Consider the following 12,413-nt stretch of genomic DNA (forward strand, 5'->3'; position numbering starts at 1 on the left):
TCTTAAATTTTCCTTTTTTTTGCGCCCCACACCCTTCTTAAATTTTACTTCTTTTTTTTCCCACGCAAAATATTTTTTGCGCCTCACACCCTTCTTAATTTTTTTTCCCCACGCAAAATGTTTTTTGCGCCCAACGCAGTTTGCCCACTCCTGCGCAAAATACAGTTTGTCCACCTCTGCACAAAATGTAGCTTACAAATACATGTCATGTTTTTTTATTCTTTTACCACCGCTTCATGTTCTGTCTTGATCTCGTTGATTTATGTACCTACATTTGGTAGAACTAGGGTTAGTTTTCGAGATTCTAAGGTTCTCGATGGTTTGTTTCATCTAGAAAACTTGTTATTTGCATGAACTAGGGTTTTTCATTTGTTTGTACATTTAATGTTACTCTTGCTCGATTTTGGGTTCTCATTCACATTAGTGTAATCTTCAGTGGTAATTGACTTACAAACTCGAACTTTAATAAGATTTGAATATTAACAGTTTTTACCCAGAAATTTTTCAATATTTGCTTACTTGATTAATAGATGTTAAAGTTTACACATATATCGCTATTTATTTGATCTCTTATGCATAAAAAATATTCACATTCAAAATTGATGAGAACCATGTAAGAGACCTTAAACTTCAATACTAGCCACTGTTATTAAAATCAACATGATCAATGTCAATAACTATATAAACATAATATAACATCATAATCCACATTTATCCATCACCCATGTAGTAAAAAGTTAAAATCAAGCTTCTCCTTTAAGGCATTTGATTCTCTATGTATATACGATCAACCTTGTTATTCAATAGGCTCTCCAACTACTCTTCCATTGCATGCCTTACTTGATTAATAGATGTTAAAGTTTACACATATATCGCTATTTATTTGATCTCTTATGCATAAAAAATATTCACATTCAAAATTGATGAGAACCATGTAAGAGACCTTAAACTTCAATACTAGCCACTGTTATTAAAATCAACATGATCAATGTCAATAACTATATAAACATAATATAACATCATAATCCACATTTATCCATCACCCATGTAGTAAAAAGTTAAAATCAAGCTTCTCCTTTAAGGCATTTGATTCTCTATGTATATACGATCAACCTTGTTATTCAATAGGCTCTCCAACTACTCTTCCATTGCATGCCTTAATCTTGAGACATAATGGTAATTCTAGAATTCTAGATTTAAGTGAAGGCCATTGCTGGATAACAATGGAAAACTTTAATCAATGCTGACTTCCTAAACTGCAGTTCTTGCATTTTTCTTTGTTATTCAAACTTACAATCTAATGAAAATTCATAGAACACGGTACAATAAGGCAATATAAGGTCCAAAAATTACCTTTAAACAAGCAACCTCTCCCAATTGCATTCCCAAAACACCTTCATTCAATCCTGATACAAACAGAGAGATTTTCTTTAGCTCTAGTTTTAGAGGGGAAGTTCAGATTTTTGAACATCCATTTAATATTAAGCAAACTATAATAATAATTGATTGTTGATAACTTCCATTCTATTATATAACATTATTAAAACATATCAATTGCAATATTAAGCACAGAACCAAACGAACGAATTGAGATTGTAGAGTATTATAACTGTTGTAATGGAACGCGTGGGATGACGTAAACAATATAGAATGACGCAGATTTTAACGTGGTTCACCAAGATAAAACTTTGCTACATCCACCAGAAAGAGAGAATCTTATTAGGAGATCAAAACAAAGATTATAACAGTACAAACTAGGGTTATGACACGAGTTTATATAACACTCGGTCCCCTGAAACCCTAATAATTACAGAACTAGGACTGGAAACAATGCTCTCAAGGCAAAGACTTCAACTTTCAGAAGTGCCCGACTACACCTTTAAATAGGATTCAACTAGGTCAACACAATATTTTGGCAAATAATATCCAAAATATTATCACAATACTTTCCTAGTTATATTAGCATAACAAAAGATCACATTTCCTTTTGTGTTAATCTTATTTCTTTAAATCAAGATTACACACTAAAAAGATATACTTTTCTTTTGTTCAATATTCTCTTTCCTTGCATCATCAATTCAAGGCATCTCAACAAATCTCCACCTTGACTTGAATTCCCTCAAATACTCCAAATGTATTAATCAATACCCAAATATTATATCTCATCTCTTTGATCCAAAGTTGTTATAAGACAACTTAACAAATGCGTTCGTCAATGAGAGATGATTCAGATGCACTCGTCGGTGCTGGATGACCCAGATGCACTCGCTGGTTTCGGATGGCTTAAAAGCACTCGTCGGTGCCGGATCGCCCAGATGCACTCGCCGGTGTCGGATGGCCCAGATGCACTCGCCGGTGTCGGATGGCCCAGATGCACTCGTCGGTGCTAGATGACCTAGATGCACTCGCCGGTGTCGGATGGCCCAAAAGCACTCGTCAGTGTTGGATGGCCCAAAAGCACTCGCCGGTGCCGGATGGCCCAGATGCACTCGTCGATGCTGATGACCCAAATGCACTCGTCGGTGCCGGATGACCCAGATTCACTCGTCCCTCTCTTCTAGATCCAGAGTTGTCTCCAAGATAGCTTAACATCTTCTTAGGTAACTCAAATATTCAAGTCTACTCAGCAAATCTCCACATTGACTTGAATACTCTAATTGTTGCAAACCATAATAGCACAAACATATTAATCAATGCTACATGTGACCCAGATGTATTTGTCAATACCAGAGATGATCCAAATATATTTATCAATACTATAGATGACCCAAAATACATTAGTCAATGTCAGATGTGGCACAGATGCATTAGTCAATGTCAGAGATGGCACAAATACATTAGTCAATATCAGATGTGGCCCATATACATTAGTCAATGTCAGAGATAGCCCAGATGCATTATTCAATGCTAAAAATGATTCAGATGCATTAGTCAATATTAGAGATGGCCCAAATACATTAGTCAATGTCAGATGTGGCCCAAATGCATTAGTCAATACCAAAGATGGCACAGATGCATTAGTCAATGTCAGAGATGGCCTAGATGAATTAGTCAATGCTATAGATGGCCCAAATGCATAAGTCAATGCCAGAGATGGTTCAAATACATAAGTCAATGTCATAGATGGCCCAGATGCATTAGTCAATGCTAGAGATGGCCTAAATGCATTAGTCAATGCCAGATATGGCCCAAATACATTAGTCAATGTCAGATGTGGCCCAGATGCATTAGTCAATGCTAAAGATGGCCTAGATGCATTAGTCAATGCTAGAGATGACCTAGATACATTAGTTAATGCTAGAGATGGCCCAGATGCATTAGTCAATGCTAGAGATGGCCCAGATGATCTACTATCTCTCTCTTCTATAATTAGAGTTGTCTCTAAGACAACTTAACAACTCCTTTGTTAATCCAAATATTTAAGTCGACTTAATAAATCTCCACCTTAACTTGAATACTCTCATTGCTGTAAACCATTGTGCAACTTCAGAACCGAATACAGTTTCTTTGTAGGTGAATGGTTCTAACGTATTCACCTCCTCTAGAATGTCAATCTCAACGGTTGTTCTTCTCCTACCGATAACTTCAGCAACCCCATAAGCCCAATCGTTTTTGTAGAGCCCACATCTTGATCTTCCATATTATCTTCTCCTCTATAATGATAATCTCAATTGTTCTCATGCTTCTAACGATAACTTCAGTAAGCCCATAAGTCATGCCGTTGTAGTAGAGTCCGCATCTTTATCTGCCACATTATCTTTTCCTCTAGAATGACAATCTCAACGGTTGTTTGCTCCTACCGATAACTTTAGTAAGCCCATAAGACATGTCTTTTTAGTAGAGCACGCATTTTGATCTGCCATATTATCTTCTCCTCTAGAATGACAATCTCAAAGGTTTTTCTACTCCTGTTGACAACTTCAGCGACCCCCATAAGCCCTGTTGTTTCATTGGAGCCCGCATTTTCATCTACCACATTATTTTCTCCTCCAGATTGACAATCTCAACGGTTGTTCTGTTCCTACCGATAACTTCAGCAACACCATAAGCCTTCTCATTTTAGTAGAGCCCGTATCTTGATCTGCAACATTATCTTTTCCTCCGGAATGAAAATCTCAATGGTTATTTCTGCTCCTGTTGACAACTTCAGCGACCCCCGTAAGCCTTGTTGTTTCAGCAAAGCCCGCATCTTGATTTGCCACATTGTCTTCTCCTCCTGAACTTGTCGTCTTGATTCTTACTACTATCATCTCAATTGAAAGAACAAACAATCAAATAACCTGAAGCTCTGATACCAGTTTGTTGTAACGGAACGCGTGAGATGACGTAAGCAATAAAAAATGACACAGATTTTAACGTGGTTCAACAAGATAAAACTACCATAAAGAGAAAATCTTATTAGGAGACTAGAATAAAGATTACAACAGTACAAATCAGGGTTATGACACGAGTTTATATAACACTCGGACTCGCCGGTGCCGGATGACCTAGATGCATTTGCCAGTGTCGGATGGCCCAGATGCACTCACTAGTGTCGGATGGCCCAGATGCACTTGCCGGTGTCGGATGACCCAGATGCACTCGCTGGTGTCGGATGGCTTAGAAGCACTCGCCGGTGCCGGATGGCCTAGATGCACTCGTCGATGCCAGATGACCCAAATGCACTCGTCGATACCAGATGACCCAGATTCACTCGTCTCTCTCTTCTAGATCTAGAGTTGTCTCCAAGATAGCTTAACATCTTCTTAGGTAACCCAAATATTCAAGTCTACTCAGCAATAACCTTTAATAACAGAACTGAGGCCAATCTTGAAAGTGAAAGGCTCTTGTCCAGGGTCCTTTGTGATAAACAAACAAACAAAAAAGAGTAAAAATAAGATAAAGGGGTGGGTCGATAAAAGGAGAAATCAAAATTGAAGTTGTTCAATAGATTCGTAAGTGTACCTCTAAAACTTCTTAGTAAGATCTCCATTTTTGCCTGCATGCAAAGAAAGATGGCGGGAGTTAGCAAATATTCAGTACATAGATTAGATATCGAATGAAATATAGATAAAAGTAAAGAAATAACCAAATCCAGTGTAGTGAATGGTGACGGTTTGGCCGAGGGCTTGGGACAATTTCTAGCTTTCAAAATCTGCTTCTCCACTCCCATTTTCCAAGTTTGCTTCTTCAATCTTCTTTCTCTGTCTGTATTTAGGGTTAGTGAAGGGAAATTTAATCCCTAGAAACCAGAAAAACATCCACATAAAATCTTAAAACCCTAAAACTTAAAACCCTAAAACTTATCATACACAGAATGCAAAAGAAGCAAGAAAAATATAAAAACTCCCTTGAATATGCAAGCGGTGAATGGTTGCGGAGAGGCGTACGTCGTTGCTTGGCTTGGCGATCGTTGGGGAGGAAACCAGTGAAGATAGTGAAGGGAGAGAAATGGTCGGTTCGGGGAGAAGAGGGAAAGAAAAGAAGAAAAAATGGGGAAGAATTAAGGAAAGGTTACTGAAATAAATAAATAAAAATATTAAGGGTAAAATGGTCAAAATTAAAAAAAATGTTATTTTGTAAAAACGTTTTATGAGGCTTAGTTTTGAGACGAATGTTAGTTTTAGGGTCATTTGATCAAATTTCCCTATTTTCTTTATGTTGGGCCTGTCTATTGGTGGGTGTGGCCTAGTGTTAAGGCTTATGCTAGTTTGGTTTAAGTTTTTGACTTAAATCAAATTGGTTTAAGACTTGTTTACCTTTTCTTTTTCTTTTATTTGATTTCTCAAAAAATAGTCTAGAATAATTATTAATTTATTTTATTAATTTTTTAAATTGTATAGCGTAAAATTTAGATATCTACATTATTATAAGTATTTTTCTTACACCCTCTCAAACTTATCCTTAAACAATAATTTTTAAATAAATTAAGGTTTATTTAAAAAAAATTAGTGTATTTTGTTTAGTTCACAAGTATATACAATTATAAATTAATTTTAATAAACTATCTACACTTAAAATAATTTATTTTTTTAATAAATGATCGAATTGTCAAATTGAGACTCCTTATTGGGCCAATTAATAAAATTTTGGACAATTTTTTTAAACCTCATAATTTGGGGCTCTTTGTTATTAAAATATACAAAACAAAATTTTGTCTAAACGGTTTTAAATGTTATTAAATTATTTTCTATGCAACATTTATGAAAAAATAAATAAATAAAATATTCATATTAATATATTTTCTAAAGACTGAATCTTTAGAAAAATACTTGTTCGAGTTTTCATAAACTCATTAGTTGGTGGTGCAAACAAAATTCAATCTTATCATTGTCAAACTCTTAATTGGGTGTTCAAATTTCCCAATTGATTTGGTCATATCTTGTTCGTTAAAATTGTTCTTGAAATATATGTTTTTATATGGTGAAAGAAGTGTGGACAGATGGGATCACAGTTCAATAGGCTCAAAGTGAATTTTTACTACGAATGTGGTTATGTTTTAAGATTGAAATAAGATTTGGAAAGAAAATTTCAGGTTATTTCACTAAAGTTTTTGATTAAATGGGTTTTGTTACAAGTTCGGCTAGCAAATGAAAATCAACTTGATGATCATTATGCATCCAAACATCTACCCAGTAATTCATAATGAAGTTTTTTTTAATAAAGATGTTGTCTACTTTAGCTATGTGATTGTTATCCCCTTGCAAAAATATAATGTTTGACTAATGTTTTGAACGATTGTTTGTAAATGATCGCAACTCAAATTTCATTTCATCTTTGATTGATAAATTGGCTATGTTTCTTGATTTCCAAATGTGAGTATTTTGAGTATTAGAGTGTAAGTGAACTTTATGTTTTCTTGTAATGCATTAAGCTCAATTTTTGAAATCTGGACTGAAATTTGTGTTTGTGTAATGTTTGAAAATTGTACTTTTTATTGTTTTCAAAGATATTTTATTAATATCAAGAAACAATCAATTTAGTAATGAGCAATCTGTATAATTTTAGACAACTAATAAATTAATTTTTATTTTTTAACGGGGTTTAGTTCCGTGCGTGTGGCTAGTATGACCTAGAGGGTTGTTAGTGTGATCAAACTTTTTGACATTAGCAAAAGTAAGGAACGGATTTATGTATTTCATCCCAAAACAAAACAAAACAAAAAACATTTATGTCTACTAATTTTTTATTTTTTTTTAATATAATTCATTATTTTGTTTATTTAGTTATTAAAAAAATGACAAAATTTACATTTATTCACTCGTTCTATCAAAAAAAAATTCATTATTTATTTAAGTCCACCCTAAAAAAAAAATTCAAGCCCCCCACCCCATTTTAAAATTCTGGGTATGGCCATAAAAAAAAGTATGTGTCACACCATCTATGTTGAAAATATACCCCGCCTTAAATCTAGGTCGCCACTTATTTTATCAATTCTATAAATTCTACGACAATGTTAGTTACATCGTCTATTATTGTAGATCTCATTTGGTGTCCAGATTAAGATGCTACCGACCATATTATTTTCGATCTTAATAATCTACGCGTACATGCTCCTTATATAGGTACTCAAACTATCAAAATCGGAAACGGTATGCCTCTGAATATTTATAATATTGGTACCACTAAAATTTTAAATCAACAAAAATATCTCTACTTACGTAATATCTTACACGTTCCGTATATTACTAAAAATCTGATGAGTGTCGCGAGATTTTCATTAGATAATAACGTATTTTTGAATTCCACCCAAATGTTTGTCTTATTAAAGACCGATATACGAAGATAGTGCTTCTTAAGGGATTACTCAAGGACGGATTTTATTGCATTGAACCTACTGAAAGTTCGTTTTCAACATGTTCTAATAAACAAGTATTTATTGGTATTCGATCTCCGACTCAAATTTGGCATTCATGACTTAGACATCCTTCTAGCGCTACTACAACTTTAGTTATATCACACTTTAAATTACCAGTTTCAGGTAGTAATACTATTACTTTTGTGGATCATGTCAATATGGGAAAGCACATAAACTACCTTTTTCGGCTTCAAAATCTACATCTATGGCTCCTTTAGATATAATTCATTCGGATGTTTGGGGATCTGCTCCTGAATTTTCGTCTACTAGTTGTCGTTATTTCGTACATTTTGTGGATAATTTTAGCAAATTCACATGGATATATCCGCTAAAGAAAAACTCGGATGTTTTGAATATGTTTATCAACTTTCTCCGACTTGTTAAAAATTTATTTAGTCGTAAAATCAAAATATTGCAAACTGATTGAGGAGGAGAATATAGAAATTTCAAATCATTAACGGATAATCATGGTATTTTACATCGTTTATCTTGTCCACATACTAGTGAGCAAAACGGTATTATTGAACGAAAAATTCGTCATATTACGAAAACTGGTCTCACTTTATTGGCTCATGCATCTATGCCACAACATTATTGGAGTGAAGCTTTTGAAACAACCACATATCTTATCAATCGTCTTCCTACTCCGACATTACATCAACGTTCACCATTCGAGACTATATTTAACTTTTCTCCTAACTAGGGTTTTTTTGAAGATATTTGGGTGTTCTTGTTATCTACTCACACGGCCGTACAATCAACAAACTCGATTTTCATACTACTGAATGCAGTTTCCTTAGTTATAGCTCATCTCATAAAGGTTATAAATGTCTTCACATTCCGTCTTGATGAATATTTATCTCTCGACATGTCACTTTTGACGAACTCACTTTTTCTTTTAAAAGTAAGGACTTTGTGCACTTGTCTAAACCACAAAAAGATAATGAGACATCTCTTCCAACAACTACACTTAATTCATCAATACCACCTCTATTATCTCATATCACTTCACCGTCTCCATCATCACCCTCTTCGACCTCCACAACATCACCAAACACTATATCATCTTCTTCTACTACTATTACTGTTCCTTGAATACAACCAATTATCACAACAGTTAATGCACCTAAATCTTCTACTCATCAGATGATCATACACAATAAAGCACGGTCTATGTCCTGATCAGCTCTCACTGCTACTTCTTCTGCTACTACACCTACATGTTTTACCAAAACTAATAAGGATCCGTAATGGTGTCTTGCCATGACAAATGAATATAATGCTCTTATTCATAATAAAACATGGTCTCTTATTCCTCGTACACCATCTCATAATATTGTTGGATGTAAATGGGTTTTCAAACTCAAACATAAAGTTGACGGGTCTATTGATCGACATAAAGCATGTTTCGTGGCTAAATGATTCCATTAACAATAAGGTATTGATTATGAAGAGACATTCAGTCTTGAGGCAAAACCCACTACGATTCGTGTTATTCTTTCTTTGGCAATATCTTATCAATGGTTAATTCATCAACTTGATATTAGCAATGCATTTCTTCATGGGTCTTTACAAGAAGAAGTTTACATGGCACAACATCCGGTTTTGTCCATCCATATTTTCCTAATCATATATGCAAACTTCATAAAGCAATATACGGTCTTAAACAGTCTTCTCGTTCCTGGTATACTACTCTCTAGACTGCTCTACTATCTCTTGATTTCATAGAATCAAAATCTGACACGGCTCTCTTCACGTATCATGCACCTTAAATAACAACATACTTTTTAGTATATGTTGACGATATTATTCTCACAAGCAACTTTAAATCGTTTCTAACAAAAATTATATTTCAATTAAATAAATTATTCACTGTTAAAGATTTAGGTCAATCACATTACTTTCTTGGAATGGAAGCCACTCGTACCAAAGATGAGTTATTTCTTTCTCAATCCAAGTATATTGACGATATTCTCACTCAGGATGATATGCTTCAAGCAAAGCCATTACACACTCCCGTCTCTGATGGCTCATCCCTTTCTAAACATGATGGTGATCCTTTATCTGATTCGTTTCTCTATCGTAGTATAGTAGGCGCTCTAAAATATCTTACACTAACTCATCCTGAGTTAGCCTTTGTTGTCAATCGAGTTTGTCAATTCATGCAAACTCACACATCTTCTCATTGGGGAGCGGTTAAACGTATTCTTCGATATCTTTGTTATACTCATCGTCATGGGATCTTTCTTCGTCCAAATTCACAATTCACTCTTGCTGCCTACTCTAATGCTGACTGGGCAAGATGTCTCGATGATCGTAGTTCAACAACTGAATTTTGTATTTTTCTAGGTGACAACCTCATTTCTTGGAATTCTAAGAAACAACAAGTAATTGTTCGCTCTAGTACTGAATATTGTGCTCTTGCATATACAACTACTGATCTTTGTTGAATTCAATCTCTACTTAGTGAACTTCGAGTTTCATGACTTTCTTCTTCCCCGGTTCTATGGTGTGATAATTTTGGCGTCGCATTCTTTTTAGCAAACCCGGTATTTCATGCTCGCACTAAACATATTGAAATTGATTTTCACTTTGTTCGAGAAAAAGTTGTTCGTAAACTACTACTCATCCAGTATATTCCTACTGAAGATCAAGTGGCTGATATCTTCACCAAAGGTCTTTTTTCTCATCGATTTGCTCTTTTACGTAGCAAACTCACGGTTTGTGCCTCACCTTTTTACTTGGAGGGGATGATAAAGTATTAAATAAATAAGAGAAATTATTTATTTATCTCTTATTAATTAAACGAAATATAATAACTAATTCTTATATATTCTCAATTTAGTTATTTCTCAATTACTATTATAAATAGATAAACTAATGTAAAGATTACTCGTTAAATCAATAATATTATTTTAATTTTTTTTTTAAGAACTCAATTAAATAGTTCTTATTTATTTTATCAATTTTAGAAATTAAACTTTGAGAAATAAACCATATTTGATGTTTTATTTTTTTATAAAATTAAAAAAAAATCTTTAAAATACATTTAAAAAAACTCCTAATTGGTTTGATTCCACTTCTTATGTCCAAAACTTTTTCTTTAATTGCACGGTGAGGTCATTTTATTAACTTTTTTGTAACAACTTATTTGTATAATGTAAGAATTAAATCAAACGAGATCTAAAAAACATTAGCGAACTAAAAGAATCCACCCATTCAAGCACTTGTTCTATATAGGTTTCTAAAATAGATTTTGGATTATTTAAAATTTGATTGACCATTATTAAAATTCAATGATATTTATATAATGATAAAATAAATTTATTTTAAAATAAATATAAAATAATTTAATATTTTTAATGAATTAAATAATGTAATTAATAAGAAATTGGACTATTATATTAAAAATATTATAATAAATATAATTGAATTGTGATTATTTTATTTGAATGTTCAAATAACTATAATTTTTTATAAAAATAAAAGCAAACATACTTCCATTTAAAATTACTTTTGTAGATTTGATTTTAAAGATAATGTGATTATAAACAAATGTAAAAATAAATTTTAAAAAAAAGTTACCGTTATAAATATGCATTATAATATTCAATTAATTCGTCATCATTTCCCTATCAGTTCCCACTATCTCTCCTTCCTGAAAATTAGCAGCAAAAGTGCAGCTGCTCATTTCTGGTCGCTCTGTTTTATTATTTTTTTTCTTCTTTTTAATAATTAATGTTTCATTTTATATTATATTTTCTTTTATTTATTTTAAATAGTTATATTATATAAAAATTAATAAAAAAAAAATATTTAATTATAACGACTAAACATATATCTTTTTAAATTACAAACGATTCCCTTTCAGACAAATATCAAAAAGCATAATAATATTAATATTATAAATTATTTTTATTTAAATTGTCAATTTAAATACTAAAATATATTTCATTCTAACAAAAAAAAAAAAAAAAAATACACTAATAATATATTAACCCTTACAATTATAACTCAGAGTCATCATATCTTAATATTCAAATAACTTTACTCTCTAATCAGTAAAATCCTATAAAATTATTTTAAACAGCCCTAAAATGAATTAAATAACAAATAAGGTATTCAAAAATAATACCTATTGAAAAAACCCATAAACCTCAATGTCATATAAATTATATAGTTATTTTTAAATAATTTTATTTGTGAATCAAAAGATAGTATAAAATGATATGAGTTTGAAATTTTATTAAAATAAATTATTGATTTATAACAAAAACAAATATTAAATGGATCAATTGTTTCTTATAAAAGTTAAATACATGATACTTATATGTTTAACAATAATTTGAATGATATAATTTCATATATTAAATTATTTAAAAAAAAAATCAAATAAACCTAAACAAACAAGGACAAAACTGTGCCAACACTGAGCCACCTGACAGTCTGAAAGAATTGATGCACATGGTACACAGTCCACACTCCTCCTTGTTTGATCTGAGTTATTTCAAAATAAAAAATAAAATTATAAAATTCAAAATCTATTTTTAATTTAGATTAAAAAAATATTTATTTA

At 32.2% G+C, this 12,413-nt stretch overlaps 1 pseudogene; it reads right to left on the bottom strand.

Moving 5' to 3' along the window:
• Nucleotides 1-1,117: 1,117 nt before the first annotated feature.
• On the bottom strand, nt 1,118-5,152 carry LOC124924277 (annotated as a pseudogene).
• Nucleotides 5,153-12,413: the final 7,261 nt, after the last annotated feature.

This window comes from Impatiens glandulifera, chromosome 2, assembly GCF_907164915.1.
Source record: "Impatiens glandulifera chromosome 2, dImpGla2.1, whole genome shotgun sequence".
NCBI lineage: Eukaryota > Viridiplantae > Streptophyta > Magnoliopsida > Ericales > Balsaminaceae > Impatiens > Impatiens glandulifera.